General features: G+C 47.2%; 1 protein-coding gene across 3 annotated transcripts in view; it reads right to left on the bottom strand.

The window, feature by feature from the left end:
• The window catches only part of ptbp3 (polypyrimidine tract binding protein 3), a 144,241-nt gene that overhangs the window by 69,141 nt on the left and 53,924 nt on the right, over positions 1-21,176 (bottom strand). The gene's annotated exons all lie outside the window — the stretch shown is intronic.

The following is a 21,176-nucleotide window of genomic DNA, read 5'->3' as shown; positions in this document are numbered from 1 at the left end:
TGGTCCTGGGGCTGAGTTCACTAACCTGTTCTACTAACACACTGAAGCCTCAGTCCCCTCATCCAGCTGGTCCTGGGGCTGAGTTCACTAACCTGTTCTACTAACACACTGAAGCCTCAGTCCCCTCATCCAGCTGGTCCTGGGGCTGAGTTCACTAACCTGTTCTACTAACACACTGAAGCCTCAGGCCCCTCATCCAGCTGGTCCTGGGGCTGAGTTCACTAACCTGTTCTACTAACACACTGAAGCCTCAGTCCCCTCATCCAGCTGGTCCTGGGGCTGAGTTCACTAACCTGTTCTACTAACACACTGAAGCCTCAGTCCCCTCATCCAGCTGAACCTGGGGCTGAGTTCACTAACCTGTTCTACTAACACACTGAAGCCTCAGTCCCCTCATCCAGTTGGTCCTGGGGCTGAGTTCACTAACCTGTTCTACTAACACACTGAAGCCTCAGTCCCCTCATCCAGCTGGTCCCGGGGCTGAGTTCACTAACCTGTTCTACTAACACACTGAAGCCTCAGTCCCCTCATCCAGCTGGTCCTGGGGCTGAGTTCACTAACCTGTTCTACTAACACACTGAAGCCTCAGTCCCCTCATCCAGCTGGTCCTGGGGCTGAGTTCACTAACCTGTTCTACTAACACACTGAAGCCTCAGTCCCCTCATCCAGTTGAACCTGGGCCTGAGTTCACTAACCTGTTCTACTAACACACTGAAGCCTCAGTCCCCTCATCCAGCTGAACCTGGGGCTGAGTTCACTAACCTGTTCTACTAACACACTGAAGCCTCAGTCCCCTCATCCAGCTGGTCCTGGGGCTGAGTTCACTAACCTGTTCTACTAACACACTGAAGCCCCAGTCCCCTCATCCAGTTGGTCCTGGGGCTGAGTTCACTAACCTGTTCTACTAACACACTGAAGCCTCAGTCCCCTCATCCAGCTGGTCCTGGGGCTGAGTTCACTAACCTGTTCTACTAACACACTGAAGCCTCAGTCCCCTCATCCAGCTGGTCCTGGGGCTGAGTTCACTAACCTGTTCTACTAACACACTGAAGCCTCAGTCCCCTCATCCAGTTGAACCTGGGCCTGAGTTCACTAACCTGTTCTACTAACACACTGAAGCCTCAGTCCCCTCATCCAGCTGAACCTGGGGCTGAGTTCACTAACCTGTTCTACTAACACACTGAAGCCTCAGTCTCCTCATCCAGCTGAACCTGGGGCTGAGTTCACTAACCTGTTCTACTAACACACTGAAGCATCAGTCCCCTCATCCAGCTGGTCCTGGGGCTGAGTTCACTAACCTGTTCTACTAACACACTGAAGCCTCAGTCCCCTCATCCAGCTGGTCCGGGGGCTGAGTTCACTAACCTGTTCTACTAACACACTGAAGCCTCAGTCCCCTCATCCAGCTGAACCTGGGGCTGAGTTCACTAACCTGTTCTACTAACACACTGAAGCCTCAGTCCCCTCATCCAGCTGGTTCTGGTCCTGAGTTCACTAACCTGTTCTACTAACACACTGAAGCCTCAGTCCCCTCATCCAGCTGGTCCTGGGGCTGAGTTCACTAACCTGTTCTACTAACACACTGAAGCCTCAGTCCCCTCATCCAGCTGAACCTGGGGCTGAGTTCACTAACCTGTTCTACTAACACACTGAAGCCTCAGTCCCCTCATCCAGCTGAACCTGGGGCTGAGTTCACTAACCTGTTCTACTAACACACTGAAGCCTCAGTCCCCTCATCCAGCTGGTCCTGGGGCTGAGTTCACTAACCTGTTCTACTAACACACTGAAGCCTCAGTCCCCTCATCCAGCTGGTCCTGGGGCTGAGTTCACTAACCTGTTCTACTAACACACTGAAGCCTCAGTCCCCTCATCCAGCTGGTCCTGGGGCTGAGTTCACTAACCTGTTCTACTAACACACTGAAGCCTCAGTCCCCTCATCCAGCTGGTCCTGGGGCTGAGTTCACTAACCTGTTCTACTAACACACTGAAGCCTCAGTCCCCTCATCCAGCTGGTCCTGGGGCTGAGTTCACTAACCTGTTCTACTAACACACTGAAGCCTCAGTCCCCTCATCCAGTTGAACCTGGGCCTGAGTTCACTAACCTGTTCTACTAACACACTGAAGCCTCAGTCCCCTCATCCAGCTGAACCTGGGGCTGAGTTCACTAACCTGTTCTACTAACACACTGAAGCCTCAGTCTCCTCATCCAGCTGAACCTGGGGCTGAGTTCACTAACCTGTTCTACTAACACACTGAAGCCTCAGTCCCCTCATCCAGCTGGTCCTGGGGCTGAGTTCACTAACCTGTTCTACTAACACACTGAAGCCTCAGTCCCCTCATCCAGCTGGTCCGGGGGCTGAGTTCACTAACCTGTTCTACTAACATACTGAAGCCTCAGTCCCCTCATCCAGCTGGTCCTGGGGCTGAGTTCACTAACCTGTTCTACTAACACACTGAAGCCTCAGTCCCCTCATCCAGCTGAACCTGGGGCTGAGTTCACTAACCTGTTCTACTAACACACTGAAGCCTCAGTCCCCTCATCCAGCTGGTCCTGGGGCTGGGTTCACTAACCTGTTCTACTAACACACTGAAGCCTCATTCCCCTCATCCAGCTGGTCCGGGGGCTGAGTTCACTAACCTGTTCTACTAACACACTGAAGCCTCAGTCCCCTCATCCAGCTGGTCCTGGGGCTGAGTTCACTAACCTGTTCTACTAACACACTGAAGCCTCAGTCCCCTCATCCAGCTGGTCCTGGGGCTGAGTTCACAAACCTGTTCTACTAACACACTGAAGCCTCAGTCCCCTCATCCAGCTGGTTCTGGTCCTGAGTTCACTAACCTGTTCTACTAACACACTGAAGCCTCAGTCCCCTCATCCAGCTGGTCCTGGGGCTGAGTTCACAAACCTGTTCTACTAACACACTGAAGCCTCAGTCCCCTCATCCAGCTGGTCCTGGGGCTGAGTTCACTAACCTGTTCTACTAACACACTGAAGCCTCAGTCCCCTCATCCAGCTGGTCCTGGGGCTGAGTTCACTAACCTGTTCTACTAACACACTGAAGCCTCAGTCCCCTCATCCAGCTGGTCCTGAGTTCACTAACCTGTTCTACTAACACACTGAAGCCTCAGTCCCCTCATCCAGCTGGTCCTGGGGCTGAGTTCACAAACCTGTTCTACTAACACACTGAAGCCTCAGTCCCCTCATCCAGCTGGTTCTGGGGCTGAGTTCACTAACCTGTTCTACTAACACACTGAAGCCTCAGTCCCCTCAGCCAGCTGGTCCTGGGGCTGAGTTCACTAACCTGTTCTACTAATTTGTATCCGCTCTCGTTGGACTTCGGCTGCATATTTTCCCGACCATTTTCTTAAAATCTGAAAACGATGTGAAGCCATGCCCATTTCCTGAAGAATGGCATTATGGGCCCTAAAGTACTGCATGTATACGTCATATTTTGGCGAATTTAGTACGACATCCGGGAACTTTTGGCATACTAACTATATCCATAATGTGACCAATAAGCTATAACTATATATATATATAACTATATACTCAATTAACATCACAAATCGTACGGTTAGTGTGGGTAGTATGAGTATTCGAACACAGCTGTCCTCTATGCTTATAGTTATTGTTCAGCGTTAATTCAACCCTTGATTATTGTTGTTACTGTTGTCCCGTTGACAATATTGATTATTATTATTAATTAGTTACTATTGTAAATCTCAACAGTAAGCGTTTGGCAGCATGTGCATTGCTACGTCATGCCAATAAAGCAAATTGAATTGAGTTGACTAGAGGGAGAGAGAGACGAGAGAGATAGAGACGAGAGACGAGAGAGAGACTAGAGCGAAAGAGACTAGAAAGAGAGAGAGACTAGAGAGAGAGACAATTATTACGATTTTTTTATTTCACCTTTATTTAACCAAGTAGGCTAGTTGAGAACAAGTTCTCATTTACAATTGCCACCTGGCCAAGATAAAGCAAAGCAGTTCGACACATACAACAGAGTTACACATGGAGTAAAACAAACATACAATCAATAATACAGTAGAAACATCTATATACAGCATGTATATAGATACAAATTACAATATAGCAATTGAACACTGTGGTAGACTGCATCCAATTACTTGAATAGAGTGTTGGAGGCTATTTTGTAAATGACATCGCTGAAGTCGAGGATCGGTAGGATAGTCAGTTTTACGAGGGTATGTTTGGCAGCGTGATGTGAAGGATGCTTTGTTCTGAAATAGGAAGCCAATTCTAGATTTAATTTTGGATTGGAGATGTTTAATCTGAGTCTGGAAGGAGAGTTTACAGTCTAACCAGACACCTAAGTATTTGTAGTTGTCCACATATTCTAAGTCAGAACCGTCCAGAGTAGTGATGCTGGATGGGCGGGCAGGTGCAGGTAGCGATCGGTTGAAGAGCATGCATTTGGTTTTACTTGTATTTAAGAGCAGTTGGAGGTCATGGAAGGAGAGTTGTCTGGCATTGAAGCTCGTCTGGAGGTTGGTTAACACAGCGTCCAAAGAAGGGCCAGATGTATACATAATGGTGCCGTCTGCGTAGAGGTGGATCACAGAATCACCAGCAGCAAGAGCGGCATCGTTGATGTATACAGAGAAGAGAGTCGGCCCGAGAATTGAACCCTGTGGAACCCCTATAGAGACTGCCAGAGGTCCGGAAAACAGGCCCTCCGTTTTGACACACTGAACTCTATCTGAGAAGTAGTTGGTGAACCAGGCAAGGCAGTCATTTGAGAAACTAAGGCTGTTGAGTCTGCCAATAAGAATGTTGTGATTGACAGAGTTAAAGCCTTGGCCAGGTCGATAAATACGGCTGCACAGTAATGTTTCTTATCGATGGAGGTTATAATATCGTTTAGGACCTTGAGCGTGGCTGAGGTGCACCCATGACCAGCTCTGAAACCAGATTGCATAGCGGAGAAGGTATGGTGGGATTCAAAATGGTCAGTAATCTGTTTGTTAACTTGGCTTTCGAAGACCTTAGAAAGGCAGGGTAGGATAGATTTAGGTATGTAGCAGTTTGGGTCTAGAGTGTCATCCCCTTTGAAGAGGGGAATGACCGTGGCAGCTTTCCAATCTATGGGAATCTCAGACGATACGAAAGAGAGGTTAAACAGGCTAGTAATAGGGATTGCAACAATTTCGGCAGCTACTTTTAGAAAGAGAGGGTCCAGATTGTCGAACCCGGCTGATTTGTAGGGGTCCCGATTTTGCAGTTCTTTCAGAACATCAGCTGTCTGGATTTGGGAGAAGGAGAAATGGGGAAGGCTTGGGCGAGTTCCTATGGGGGGTACAGGGCAGTTGACCGGGTTAGGGGTAGCCAGGTGGAAAGCATGGCCAGCTGTAGAAAAATGCTTATTGAAATTCTCTATTATAGTGGATTTGTCGGTTGTAACAGCGTTTCCTAGCCTCAGTGCAGTGGGCAGCTGGGAGGAGGTGCTCTTATTCTCCATAGACTTTACAGTGTTTCCTAGCCTCAGTGCAGTGGGCAGCTGGGAGGAGGTGCTCTTATTCTCCATAGACTTTACAGTGTTTCCTAGCCTCAGTGCAGTGGGCAGCTGGGAGGAGGTGCTCTTATTCTCCATAGACTTTACAGTGTTTCCTAGCCTCAGTGCAGTGGGCAGCTGGGAGGAGGTGCTCTTATTCTCCATAGACTTTACAGTGTTTCCTAGCCTCAGTGCAGTGGGCAGCTGGGAGGAGGTGCTCTTATTCTCCATAGACTTTACAGTGTTTCCTAGCCTCAGAGCAGTTGGCAGCTGGGAGGAGGTGCTCTTATTCTCCATAGACTTTACAGTGTTTCCTAGCCTCAGAGCAGTTGGCAGCTGGGAGGAGGTGCTCTTATTCTCCATAGACTTTACAGTGTCTCCTAGCCTCAGAGCAGTTGGCAGCTGGGAGGAGGTGCTCTTATTCCCCATGGACTTTACAGTGTCTCCTAGCCTCAGAGCAGTGGGCAGCTGGGAGGAGGTGCTCTTATTCTCCATAGACTTTACAGTGTTTCCTAGCCTCAGTGCAGTGGGCAGCTGGGAGGAGGTGCTCTTATTCTCCATAGACTTTACAGTGTTTCCTAGCCTCAGTGCAGTTGGCAGCTGGGAGGAGGTGCTCTTATTCTCCATAGACTTTACAGTGTCTCCTAGCCTCAGAGCAGTTGGCAGCTGGGAGGAGGTGCTCTTATTCCCCATGGACTTTACAGTGTCTCCTAGCCTCAGAGCAGTGGGCAGCTGGGAGGAGGTGCTCTTATTCTCCATAGACTTTACAGTGTTTCCTAGCCTCAGTGCAGTGGGCAGCTGGGAGGAGGTGCTCTTATTCTCCATAGACTTTACAGTGTTTCCTAGCCTCAGTGCAGTTGGCAGCTGGGAGGAGGTGCTCTTATTCTCCATAGACTTTACAGTGTTTCCTAGCCTCAGTGCAGTGGGCAGCTGGGAGGAGGTGCTCTTATTCTCCATAGACTTTACAGTGTTTCCTAGCCTCAGTGCAGTTGGCAGCTGGGAGGAGGTGCTCTTATTCTCCATAGACTTTACAGTGTTTCCTAGCCTCAGTGCAGTTGGCAGCTGGGAGGAGGTGCTCTTATTCTCCATAGACTTTACAGTGTCTCCTAGCCTCAGTGCAGTGGGCAGCTGGGAGGAGGTGTTCTTATTCTCCATAGACTTTACAGTGTTTCCTAGCCTCAGTGCAGTTGGCAGCTGGGAGGAGGTGCTCTTATTCTCCATAGACTTTACAGTGTCTCCTAGCCTCAGTGCAGTGGGCAGCTGGGAGGAGGTGCTCTTATTCTCCATAGACTTTACAGTGTTACCTAGCCTCAGTGCAGTGGGCAGCTGGGAGGAGGTGCTCTTATTCTCCATGGACTTTACAGTGTCTCCTAGCCTCAGTGCAGTGGGCAGCTGGGAGGAGGTGCTCTTATTCTCCATAGACTTTACAGTGTTACCTAGCCTCAGTGCAGTGGGCAGCTGGGAGGAGGTGCTCTTATTCTCCATAGACTTTACAGTGTTTCCTAGCCTCAGTGCAGTGGGCAGCTGGGAGGAGGTGCTCTTATTCTCCATAGACTTTACAGTGTTTCCTAGCCTCAGTGCAGTTGGCAGCTGGGAGGAGGTGCTCTTATTCTCCATAGACTTTACAGTGTCTCCTAGCCTCAGAGCAGTTGGCAGCTGGGAGGAGGTGCTCTTATTCCCCATGGACTTTACAGTGTCTCCTAGCCTCAGAGCAGTGGGCAGCTGGGAGGAGGTGCTCTTATTCTCCATAGACTTTACAGTGTTTCCTAGCCTCAGTGCAGTGGGCAGCTGGGAGGAGGTGCTCTTATTCTCCATAGACTTTACAGTGTTTCCTAGCCTCAGTGCAGTTGGCAGCTGGGAGGAGGTGCTCTTATTCTCCATAGACTTTACAGTGTTTCCTAGCCTCAGTGCAGTGGGCAGCTGGGAGGAGGTGCTCTTATTCTCCATAGACTTTACAGTGTTTCCTAGCCTCAGTGCAGTTGGCAGCTGGGAGGAGGTGCTCTTATTCTCCATAGACTTTACAGTGTTTCCTAGCCTCAGTGCAGTTGGCAGCTGGGAGGAGGTGCTCTTATTCTCCATAGACTTTACAGTGTCTCCTAGCCTCAGTGCAGTGGGCAGCTGGGAGGAGGTGTTCTTATTCTCCATAGACTTTACAGTGTTTCCTAGCCTCAGTGCAGTTGGCAGCTGGGAGGAGGTGCTCTTATTCTCCATAGACTTTACAGTGTCTCCTAGCCTCAGTGCAGTGGGCAGCTGGGAGGAGGTGCTCTTATTCTCCATAGACTTTACAGTGTTACCTAGCCTCAGTGCAGTGGGCAGCTGGGAGGAGGTGCTCTTATTCTCCATGGACTTTACAGTGTCTCCTAGCCTCAGTGCAGTGGGCAGCTGGGAGGAGGTGCTCTTATTCTCCATAGACTTTACAGTGTTACCTAGCCTCAGTGCAGTGGGCAGCTGGGAGGAGGTGCTCTTATTCTCCATAGACTTTACAGTGTCTCCTAGCCTCAGTGCAGTGGGCAGCTGGGAGGAGGTGCTCTTATTCTCCATAGACTTTACAGTGTTACCTAGCCTCAGTGCAGTGGGCAGCTGGGAGGAGGTGCTCTTATTCTCCATGGACTTTACAGTGTCTCCTAGCCTCAGTGCAGTGGGCAGCTGGGAGGAGGTGCTCTTATTCTCCATAGACTTTACAGTGTTACCTAGCCTCAGTGCAGTGGGCAGCTGGGAGGAGGTGCTCTTATTCTCCATAGACTTTACAGTGTTTCCTAGCCTCAGTGCAGTGGGCAGCTGGGAGGAGGTGCTCTTATTCTCCATAGACTTTACAGTGTTTCCTAGCCTCAGTGCAGTGGGCAGCTGGGAGGAGGTGCTCTTATTCTCCATAGACTTTACAGTGTTACCTAGCCTCAGTGCAGTGGGCAGCTGGGAGGAGGTGCTCTTATTCTCCATAGACTTTACAGTGTTTCCTAGCCTCAGTGCAGTGGGCAGCTGGGAGGAGGTGCTCTTATTCTCCATAGACTTTACAGTGTTTCCTAGCCTCAGAGCAGTGGGCAGCTGGGAGGAGGTGCTCTTATTCTCCATAGACTTTACAGTGTTTCCTAGCCTCAGAGCAGTGGGCAGCTGGGAGGAGGTGCTCTTATTCTCCATAGACTTTACAGTCCCAGAACTTTTTGGAGTTTGTGCTACAGGATGCAAATTGCTGTTTGAAAAAGCCTTAGGTTTCCTAACTGACTGTGTATATTGGTTCCTAACTTCCCTGAAAAGTTGCCTATCACGGGGGCTATCTGATGCTATTGCAGTACGCCACAGGATGTTTTTGTGCTGTTCAAGAGCCGACAGGTCTGGAGTCAACCAAGGACTTTATCTATTCCTAGTTGTAATTTTTTTGAATGGGGCATGCTTATTTAAGATGGTGAGGAAGGCACTTTTAAAGAATAGCCAGAAATCATCTACTGACGGGATGAGGTCAATGTCATCAGAGCCAGGTCAATTAGAAAGGCCTGCTTAACTTTGGATTGGAGATGTTTGATGTGAGTCTGCAAGGAGAGTTTACAGTCTAACCAGACACCTAGGTATTTGTAGTTATCCACAAGTCAGAACCGTCCAGAGTAATGATGCTGGATGGGCAGCCAGGTGCAGGCAGTGATCGGTTGAATAGCATGCATTTGGTTTTACTTGTATTTAAGAGCAGTCGATTAGAAAGGCCTGCTCGCTGAAGTGTTTTAGGGAGCATTTGACAGAGATGAGGGGTGGTCGTTTGGTCGCAGACCCCTTACGGACTCAGGCAATGAGGCAATGATCGCTGAGATCTTGATTGAAAACAGCATAGGTGTATTTGGAGGGTGAGTTAGTTAGGATGATATCTATGAGGGTGCCTGTGTTTACGGATTTGGGGTGGTATCTGGTACGTTCATTGATAAGTTGTGTGAGATTGAGGGCATCAAGCTTAGATTGTAGGATGGCTGGGGTGTTAAGCATGTCCCAGTTTAGGTCACCAAGCAGCACGAGCTCTGAAGATAGATGGGGGGCAATCAATTAAAATATGGTGTCCACATATGGTTTCCAGGGCACAACTGGGGGCTGAGGGAGGTCTATAGCAAGCGGCAACGGTGAGAGACTTGTTTCTGGAAAGGTTCATTTTTAGAAGTAGAAGCTCAAATTGTTTGTGTACAGACCTGGATAGTAGGACAGAACTCTGCAGGCTATCTTTGCAGTAGATTGCAACACCGCCCCCTTTGGCAGTTCTATCTTGTCGGAAAATGTTATAGTTAGGAATGGAAATTTCAAGGTTTTTGGTGGCCTTCCTAAGCCAGGATTCAGACACGGCTAGGACATCCGGATACCTGACCACTGTGACTGACCCAAACTTAAGGAAAGCTTTGACTATGTACAGACTCAGTGAGCATAGCCTTACTATTGAGAAAAGCCGCCGTAGGCAGACATGGCTCTCAAGAGAACACAGGCTATGTGCACACTGCCCACAAAATGAGGTGGAAACTGAGCTGCACTTCCTAACCTCCTGCCCAATGTATGACCATATTAGAGACACATATTTCCCTCAGATTACACAGATCCACAAAGAATTCGAAAACAAACCCAAGTTTGATAAACTCCCCTTATCTACTGGGTGAAATACCACAGTGTTCCATCACAGCAGCAATATTTGTGACCTGTTGCCACAAGAAAAGGGCAACCAGTGAAGAACAAACACCATTGTAAATACAACCTATATATATACACTATATATATACATAATATGACATTTGTAATGTTTATATTCTTTTGAAACTTCTGTATGTTAAATGTTTACTGTTAATTTAGATTGTTTATTTCACTTCTGTATATTATCTACCTCACTTGCTTTGGCAATGTTAACATATGTTTCCCATGCCAATAAAGCCCCTTGAATTGAATTGAATTGAGAGACTAGGGAGAGAGAATAGAGAGAATAGAGAGAGAGAGAGAGAGAGAGAGAGAGAGAGAGAGAGAGACTAGAGAGAGAATAGAGAGAGAGATAGACTAGAGAGAGAGAGAGAGAGAGACTAGAGAGAGAGACTAGAGAGAGAGATAGAGAGAGATTAGAGAGAGAGACTAGAGAGAGAGAGAGAGAGCGAGACTAGAGAGAGAATAGAGAGAATAGAGAGAGAGATAGACTAGAGAGAGAGATAGAGAGAGATTAGAGAGAGAGAGACTAGAGAGAGATAGAGAGAGACTAGAGAGAGAATAGAGAGAATAGAGAGAGATAGACTAGAGAGAGAGATAGAGAGAGATTAGAGAGAGAGAAACTAGAGAGAGAATAGAGAGAGAGATAGAGAGAGAGAGACTAGAGAGAGAGAGACTAGAGAGAGAGATAGAGAGAGATTAGAGAGAGAGAGACTAGAGAGAGAATAGAGAGAATAGAGAGAGATAGACTAGAGAGAGATAGAGAGAGAGAGACTAGAGAGAGAGAGACTAGAGAGAGAGAGAGACTAGAGAGAGAGAAAGAGAGAGACTAGAGAGAGAGAGACTTAAATAATAGAATAGAGAGAGAGAGAGAGACTAGAGAGAGAGACTAGAGAGAGAATAGAGAGACTAGGGAGAGAGAGATACTAGAAAGATAGAGAGACTAGAGAGAGACTAGAGAGAGACTTAATTAATAGAATAGAGAGAGAGACTAGAGAGAGACTAGAGAGAAACTTAATTAATAGAATAGAGAGAGAGACTAGAGAGAGAGACATTAGAGAGAGAGAGACTAGAGAGAGAGGCTACAGAGAGAGAGAGACTAGAGAGAGACTTAATTAATAGAATAGAGAGAGAGAGACTAGAGAGAGCGAGACTAGAGAGAGAGAGATTAGAAAGAGAGAGACTAGAGAGACTAGAGAGAGAGAGAGACTAGAGAAACTTAATTAATAGAATAGAGACAGAGAGAGAGACTAGAGAGAGAGAGACTAGAGAGAGACTAGAGAGAGAGAGAGAGACTAGAGAGAGACTAGAGAGAGAGAGACTAGAGACTAGAGAGAGAGAGAGACTAGAGAGAGAGAGAGACTAGAGAGAGAGGCTTAATTAATATAGAGAGAGAGAGAGAGATACTAGAGAGAGACTAGAGAGAGACTTAATTAATATAATAGAGAGACTAGAGAGAGACTAGAGAGAGACTAGAGAGAGACTAGAGAGAGAGAGAGAGACTAGAGAGAGAGAGACTAGAGAGAGAGAGACTAGAGAGAGAGGCTTAATTAATATAGAGAGACTAGAGAGAGAGAGAGAGAGAGAGACTAGAGAGAGACTTAATTAATATAATAGAGAGACTAGAGAGAGAGATAGAGAGAGATTAGAGAGAGAGAGACTAGAGAGAGATAGAGAGAGACTAGAGAGAGAATAGAGAGAATAGAGAGAGATAGACTAGAGAGAGAGAGAGAGAGATTAGAGACTAGAGAGAGAATAGAGAGAGAGATAGAGAGAGAGAGACTAGAGAGAGAGAGACTAGAGAGAGAGAGACTAGAGAGAGAGATAGAGAGAGATTAGAGAGAGAGAGACTAGAGAGAGAATAGAGAGAATAGAGAGAGATAGACTAGAGAGAGAGAGAGAGACTAGAGAGAGAGAGACTAGAGAGAGAGAGAGACTAGAGAGAGAAAGAGAGAGACTAGAGAGAGAGAGACTTAAATAATAGAGAGAGAGAGACTAGAGAGAGAGACTAGAGAGAGAATAGAGAGACTAGGGAGAGAGAGATACTAGAAAGATAGAGAGACTAGAGAGAGACTAGAGAGAGACTTAATTAATAGAATAGAGAGAGAGACTAGAGAGAGACTAGAGAGAAACTTAATTAATAGAATAGAGAGAGAGACTAGAGAGAGAGACATTAGAGAGAGAGAGACTAGAGAGAGAGGCTACAGAGAGAGAGAGACTAGAGAGAGACTTAATTAATAGAATAGAGAGAGAGAGACTAGAGAGAGCGAGACTAGAGAGAGAGAGATTAGAAAGAGAGAGACTAGAGAGACTAGAGAGAGAGAGAGACTAGAGAAACTTAATTAATAGAATAGAGACAGAGAGAGAGACTAGAGAGAGAGAGAGACTAGAGAGAGAGAGACTAGAGAGAGAGAGAGAGACTAGAGAGAGAGACTAGAGAGAGAGAGACTAGAGACTAGAGAGAGAGAGAGACTAGAGAGAGAGAGAGACTAGAGAGAGAGGCTTAATTAATATAGAGAGACTAGAGAGAGAGAGAGAGAGAGAGAGAGAGATACTAGAGAGAGAGAGACTAGAGAGAGACTTAATTAATATAATAGAGAGACTAGAGAGAGAGAGACTAGAGAGAGACTAGAGAGAGAGAGACTAGAGAGAGAGAGAGACTAGAGAGAGAGAGACTAGAGAGAGAGAGAGACTAGAGAGAGAGGCTTAATTAATATAGAGAGACTAGAGAGAGAGAGAGAGAGAGAGAGACTAGAGAGAGACTTAATTAATATAATAGAGAGACTAGAGAGAGAGAGACTAGAGAGAGAGAGACTAGAGAGAGAGAGAGAGACTAGAGAGAGAGAGACTAGAGAGAGAGAGACTAGAGAGAGAGAGAGACTAGAGAGAGAGAGAGAGACTAGAGAGAGAGAGACTTAATTAATATAGAGAGACTAGAGAGAGAGAGAGAGAGAGAGAGAGAGATACTAGAGAGAGAGAGAGAGACTAGAGAGAGACTTAATTAATATAATTGAGAGATTAGAGAGAGAGAGAGACTAGAGAGAGAGAGAGACTAGAGAGAGAGAGAGACTGGGCAACAGGCCCAACCCCCATCCTGCAACCTAAGAGGTATGTATCAGATGCTCAACATGCTCTGCTCACACCTACTGTGATGGTCCGGGCCTGAACCACATGAAAACAACACTAGACACTATGGAACACTAGACACTATGGAACACTAGACACTATGGAACACTAGACACTATGGAACACTAGACACTATGGAACACAAAGCTTGAATATCTCATCCTGGAATATACAAGGTCAGAGGTCATCTGCCTTTGGCCTAAAGTGCAGGAACCCAGACTTCATCAAAGAAATCGGCAATACAGACATTGTCATCCTACAAGAAACCTGGTACAGAGGAGACGGACCCACTGGTTGCCCTCTAGGTTACAGAGAGCTGGTCGTCCCATCCGCCACAATACCAGGTGGGTGGTATAGAGGAGATGGACCCACTGGTTGCCCTCCAGGTTACAGAGAGCCGGTATTCCCATCCACCAAACTACCAGGTGAGTGTTATAGAGGAGACGGACCCACTGGTTGTCCTCTAGGTTACAGAGAGCTGGTAGTCCCATCCACCACACTACCAGGTGGGTGGTATAGAGGAGATGGACCCACTGGTTGTCCTCTAGGTTACAGAGAGCTGGTAGTCCCATCCACCAAACTACCAGGTGAGTGTTATAGAGGAGACGGACCCACTGGTTGTCCTCTAGGTTACAGAGAGCTGGTAGTCCCATCCACCACACTACCAGGTGGGTGGTATAGAGGAGATGGACCTACTGGTTGTCCTCTAGGTTACAGAGAGCTGGTAGTCCCATCCACCACACTACCAGGTGGGTGGTATAGAGGAGATGGACCCACTGGTTGCCCTCTAGGTTACAGAGAGCTGGTAGTCCCATCCACCACACTACCAGGTGGGTGGTATAGAGGAGATGGACCCACTGGTTGCCCTCTAGGTTACAGAGAGCTGGTAGTCCCTTCCACCAAACTACCAGGTGGGTGGTATAGAGGAGATGGACCCACTGGTTGTCCTCTAGGTTACAGTGTGAAGCAGGGAAGAGACTCTGCTAATTTGCTATAGAGCAGACCTAACGTACTCTATTAAATTAATCAAAACAGGAACATTTTACATCTGTCTAGAAATTAATAAGGGAATTGTCTCAACTGAGAAAAATGTCCTCCTGTGTGCTACCTATATCCCCCCACTAGAATCCCCATACTTTAATGAAGACAGCTTCTCTATCCTGGATGGGGAAATCAATCATTTCCAGGCCCAGGGACATGTACTAGTCTGTGGCGACCTAAATGCCAGAACCGGAACAGAACCTGACACCCTCAGCACACAGGGGGATAAACACCTGCCTGCAGGTGACAGCATTCCCCCCCCCTAGGCACAGCTACGACAACATAACCAACAAAAAAAGGTCACAACTCCTGCAGCTCTGTCGCATGCTGGGTCTGTACATAGTCAATGGTAGGCTTCGAGGGGACTCCTATGGTAGGTACACCTATAGCTCATCTCTTGGCTGTGGTACTGTAGACTACTTTATCACTGACCTCAACCCAGAGTCTCTCAGAGCATTCACAGTCAGCCCACTGACCTCAACCCAGAGTCTCTCAGAGCATTCACAGTCAGCCCACTGACCTCAACCCAGAGTCTCTCAGAGCCTTCACAGTCAGCCCACTGACCTCAACCCAGAGTCTCTCAGAGCCTTCACAGTCAGCCCACGGACACCTCTATCAGATCAAAGCAAAATCACAGTCTACTTGAACAGACCAATACTCAATCATGAGGCATCAAAGCCAAAGGAACTGAGTAACATTATTAAGAAATGCTGTAGATGGAAGGAAAGTAGAGTGGAAATCTACCCAAACAACTTCCTGGACAAAACGTTCCACTGTAAAATAGTGAAGGTGTAAACTTGACAGTAGTAAACCTAAACAGTATATTTGACCTCTCAGCTTCCCTATCAAATCTAAAAAATCTCAAATAGAAAACCGAAGAAAATGAACAACAATGACAAATGGTTTGATGAAGAACCATTTGTGCGTGCGCCAATGTGCATAAATTTATTTTGTCCCCACCCCCCACCAAATGCGATCACGACACGCAGGTTAAAATATCAAAACAAACTCTGAACCAATGACATTAATTTGGGGACAAGTCGAAAAGCATTAAACATTTATGGCAGTTTAGCTAGTTAGCTTGCACTTGCTAGCTAACGTTAATTTGTCCTATTTAGTTAGCTTGCTGTTGCTAGCTAATTTGTCCTGGGATATAAACATTGAGTTGTTATTTTACCTGAAATGCACAAGGTCCTCGACTCCGACAATTAATCCACACATAAAACGGCCAACCGAATCGGTTCTAGTCAACTCTCCTCCTTCCAGGCTTTTTCACCGTTTAACTTATATGGTGATGGCATCTAAACTTTAATTGTATTACCACGACGACCGGCAAAACAGTTAGTCTTTCAGTCACCCACGTGGGTATAACCAATGAGGAGATGGCACGTGGGTACCTGCTTCTATAAACCAATGAGGAGATGGCACGTGGGTACCTGCTTCTATAAACCAATGAGGAGATGGCACGTGGGTACCTGCTTCTATAAACCAATGAGGAGATGGCACGTGGGTACCTGCTTCTATAAACCAATGAGGAGATGAGAGAGGCAGGACTTGCAGCGCGATCTGCGTCAGAAATAGAAAGGAGTTCTATTGTAGCCCTTGGCAACGCAGAGCAGTGTGGGTGCAATAATTGAATAACATGGATTTCAAATCAAATCAAATCAAATTGTATTTGTCACATACACATGGTTAGCAGATGTTAATGCGAGTGTAGCGAAATGCTTGTGCTTCTAGTTCCGACAATGCAGTGATAACCAACAAGTAATCTAACTAACAATTCCAAAACTACTGTCTTATACACAGTGTAAGGGGATAAGGAATATGTACATAAGGATATATGAATGAGTGATGGTACAGAGCAGCATACAGTAGATGGTATCGAGTACAGTATATACATATGAGATGAATATGTAGACAAAGTAAACAAAGTGGCATAGTTAAAGTGGCTAGTGACATAAGAATGCAGTCGATGATCTAGAGTACAGTATATACATATGCATATGAGATGAATAATGTAGGGTAAGTAACATTATATAAGGTAGCATTGTTTAAAGTGGCTAGTGATATATTTACATCATTTCCCATCAATTCCCATTATTAAAGTGGCTGGAGTTGGGTCAGTGTCAATGACAGTGTGTTGGCAGCAGCCACTCAATGTTAGTGGTGGCTGTTTAACAGTCTGATGGCCTTGAGATAGAAGCTGTTTTTCAGTCTCTCGGTCCCAGCTTTGATGCAACTGTACTGACCTCGCCTTCTGGATGATAGCGGGGTGAACAGGCAGTGGTTCGGGTGGTTGATGTCCTTGATGATCTTTATGGCCTTCCTGTAACATCGGGTGGTGTAGGTGTCCTGGAGGGCAGGTAGTTTGCCCCCGGTGATGCGTTGTGCAGACCTCACTACCCTCTGGAGAGCCTTACAGTTGTGGGCGGAGCAGTTGCCGTACCAGGCGGTGATACAGCCCGCCAGGATGCTCTCGATTGTGCATCTGTAGAAGTTTGTGAGTGCTTTTGGTGACAAGCCGAATTTCTTCAGCCTCCTGAGGTTGAAGAGGCGCTGCTGCGCCTTCTTCACGACGCTGTCAGTGTGAGTGGACCAATTCAGTTTGTCTGTGATGTGTATGCCGAGGAACTTAAAAACTTGCTACCCTCTCCACTACTGATCCATCGATGTGGATAGGGGGGTGTTCCCTCTGCTGTTTCCTGAAGTCCACAATCATCTCCTTAGTTTTGTTGACGTTGAGTGTGAGGTTATTTTCCTGACACCACACTCCGAGGGCCCTCACCTCCTCCCTGTAGGCCGTCTCGTCGTTGTTGGTAATCAAGCCTACCACTGTTGTGTCGTCCGCAAACTTGATGATTGAGTTGGAGGCGTGCATGGCCACGCAGTCGTGGGTGAACAGGGAGTACAGGAGAGGGCTCAGAACGCACCCTTGTGGGGCCCCCGTGTTGAGGATCAGCGGGGAGGAGATGTTGTTGCCTACCCTCACCACCTGGGGGCGGCCCGTCAGGAAGTCCAGTACCCAGTTGCACAGGGCGGGGTCTCGAGCTTGATGACGAGCTTGGAGGGTACTATGGTGTTGAATGCCGAGCTGTAGTCGATGAACAGCATTCTCACATAGGTATTCCTCTTGTCCAGGTGGGTTAGGGCAGTGTGCAGTGTGGTTGAGATTGCATCGTCTGTGGACCTATTTGGGCGGTAAGCAAATTGGAGTGGGTCTAGGGTGTCAGGTAGGGTGGAGGTGATATGGTCCTTGACTAGTCTCTCAAAGCACTTCATGATGACGGAAGTGAGTGCTACGGGGCGGTAGTCGTTTAGCTCAGTTACCTTAGCTTTCTTGGGAACAGGAACAATGGTGGCCCTCTTGAAGCATGTGGGAACAGCAGACTGGTATAGGGATTGATTGAATATGTCCGTAAACACACCGGCCAGCTGGTCTGCGCATGCTCTGAGGGCGCGGCTGGGGATGCCGTCTGGGCCTGCAGCCTTGCGAGGGTTAACACGTTTAAATGTCTTACTCACCTCGGCTGCAGTGAAGGAGAGACCGCATGTTTTCGTTGCAGGCCGTGTCAGTGGCACTGTATTGTCCTCAAAGCGGGCAAAAAGTTATTTAGTCTGCCTGGGAGCAAGACATCCTGGTCCGTGACTGGGCTGGGTTTCTTCTTGTAGTCCGTGATTGACTGTAGACCCTGCCACATGCCTCTTGTGTCTGAGCCATTGAATTGAGATTCCACTTTGTCTCTGTACTGACGCTTAGCTTGTTTAATAGCCTTGCGGAGGGAATAGCTGCATTGTTTATATTCGGACATATTACCAGACACCTTGCCCTGATTAAAAGCAGTGGTTCGCGCTTTCAGTTTCACGCGAATGCTGCCATCAATCCACGGTTTCTGGTTTGGGAATGTTTTTATCGTTGCTATGGGAACGACATCTTCGACGCACGTTCTAATGAACTCGCACACCGAATCAGCGTATTCGTCAATATTTCCATCTGACGCAATACGAAACATGTCCCAGTCCACGTGATGGAAGCAGTCTTGGAGTGTGGAGTCAGCTTGGTCTGACCAGCGTTGGACAGACCTCAGCGTGGGAGCCTCTTGTTTTAGTTTCTGCCTGTAGGCAGGGATCAGCAAAATGGAGTCGTGGTCAGCTTTTCCGAAGGGGGCGGGGCAGGGCCTTATATGCGTCGCGGAAGTTAGAGTAACAATGATCCAAGGTTTTACCACCCCTGGTTGCGCAATCGATATGCTGGTAAAATTTAGGGAGTCTTGTTTTCAGATTAGCTTTGTTAAAATCCCCACCTACAATGAATGCAGCCTCCGGATAAATGGTTTCCAGTTTGCAAAGAGTTAAATAAAGTTTGTTCAGAGCCATCGATGTGTCTGCTTGGGGGGGGATATATACGGCTGTGATTATAATCGAGGAGAATTCTCTTGGAAGATAATGCGGTCTACATTTGATTGTGAGGAATTCTAAATCAGGTGAACAGAAGGATTTGAGTTCCTGTATGTTTCCTTCATCACACCATGTCTCGTTAGTCATGAGGCATACGCCCCCGCCACTCTTCTTACCAGAAAGATGTTTGTTTCTGTCGGCGCGATGCGTGGAGAAACCCGTTGGCTGCACCGCATCGGATAGCGTCTTCCCAGTAAGCCATGTTTCTGTGAAGCAGAGAACGTTGCAGTCTCTGATGTCCCTCTGGAATGCTACCCTTGCTCGGATTTCGTCAACCTTGTTGTCAAGAGACTGGACATTTGCAAGAAGAATGCTGGGGAGTGGTGCGCGATGTGCCCTTTTTCGGAGTCTGACCAGAACACCGCCTCGTTTCCCTCTTTTTCGGAGTCGTTTTCTTGGGTCGCTGCATGCGATCCATTCCGTTGTCCTGTTTGTAAGGCAGAACACCGGATCCGCGTCGCGGAAAACATATTCTTGGTCGTACTGATGGTGAGTTGGCGCTGATCTTATATTCAGTAGTTCTTCTCGACTGTATGTAATGAAACCTAAGATGACCTGGGGTACTAATGTAAGAAATAACACGTAAAAAAACAAAAAACTGCATAGTTTCCTAGGAACGCGAAGCGAGGCGGCCATCTCAGTCGGCGCCGGAAGTTTTTCTTCATTTATTTTGCGCCGCTCGCGCACACGACGTGTCCGGTCTGTAAGAAAGAAATTGATAAACATATCCAACCAAAAACATAGAGACGCAGAAACCCTGAGTCTAAACCTTCACTATGGTGAATCACTAAAACAATACAGAAATACACTACGGAAAAAGAAGGAACAGCATGTCAGAAATCAGCTCAATGTAACTGAAGAATCCATAGACTCTAACCACTTCTGGGAAAGTTGGAAAACACTAAACAAACAACAACACGAATAATTATCTATCCAAAATGGAGATGTATGGATAAACCACTTCTCCAATCTTTTTGGCTCTACAACACAGAACAAACAGCAAAAACACATACATGATCAAATACAGATCTTAGAATCAACTAATAAAGACACCCAGAACCCCCTGGATTATCCAATTACATTGAATGAACTACAGTCAGCCAGTCAGTCAGTCAGTCAGCCAGTCAGTCAGTCAGTCAGTCAGTCAGTCAGTCAGTCAGTCAGTCAGGGGACCAGATCATATACAGTCAGTCAGCCAGTCAGTCAGTCAGTCAGTCAGGGGACCAGATCATATACAGTCAGTCAGCCAGTCAGTCAGTCAGGGGACCAGAATGATATACAGTCAGTCAGTCAGTCAGGGGACCAGACTCATATACAGTCAGTCAGTCAGTCAGTCAGGGGACCAGAATAATATACAGTCAGTCAGTCAGGGGACCAGAATGATATACAGTCAGTCAGTCAGTCAGGGGACCAGAATGATATACAGTCAGTCAGGGGACCAGACTCATATACAGTCAGTCAGTCAGTCAGTCAGGGGACCAGACTCATACAGTCAGTCAGTCAGTCAGTCAGTCAGGGGACCAGAATAATATACAGTAAGTCAGTCAGGGGACCAGACTCATACAGTCAGTCAGTCAGTCAGTCATGAGACCAGACTCATATACAGTCAGTAAGTCAGTCAGGGGACCAGACTCATATACAGTCAGTCAGTCAGTCAGGGGACCAGACTCATATACAGTCAGTCAGTCAGGGGACCAGACTCATATACAGTCAGCCAGTCAGTCAGTCAGTCAGTCAGGGGACCAGAATGATATACAGTCAGTCAGTCAGTCAGTCAGTCAGTCAGTCAGTCAGGGGACCAGACTCATATGCAGTCAGTCAGTCAGGAAACCAGACTGATGTTCAGTCAGTCAGGGGTCCAAAATGATATACAGTCAGTCAGGGGACCAGGCTCATATACAGTCAGTCAGGGGACCAGACTCATATACAGTCAGTCAGTCAGCCAGGGGACCAGACTGATATTCAGTCAGTCAGTCAGTCAGGGGACCAGACTCATATACAGTCAGTCAGTCAGCCAGTCAGTCAGTCAGGGGTCCAGAATGATATACAGTCAGCCAGGGGACCAGAATGATAAACAGTCAGTCAGTCAGCCAGTCAGGGGACCAGACTGATATTCAGTCAGCCAGTCAGGGGACCAGACTGATATTCAGTCAGTCAGTCAGGGGACCAGACTGATATTCAGTCAGTCAGTCAGTCAGGGGACCAGACTGATATTCAGTCAGTCAGTCAGTCATGGGACCAGACTGATATTTAGTCAATCAGTCAGTCAGTCAGTCAGTCAGTCAGTTAGCCAGACTGATATTCAGTCAGTCAGTCGACCAGACTAATATTCAGTCAGTCAGTCAGTCAGAAAACCAGACTGATATTCAGTCAGTCAGTCGACCAGAC

Source organism: Oncorhynchus nerka, linkage group LG22, assembly GCF_034236695.1.
Source record: "Oncorhynchus nerka isolate Pitt River linkage group LG22, Oner_Uvic_2.0, whole genome shotgun sequence".
Taxonomy (NCBI): domain Eukaryota; kingdom Metazoa; phylum Chordata; class Actinopteri; order Salmoniformes; family Salmonidae; genus Oncorhynchus; species Oncorhynchus nerka.
The sequence above is the reverse complement of the archived record's forward strand: the minus strand, read 5'-3'. Positions and strand labels throughout refer to the sequence as shown.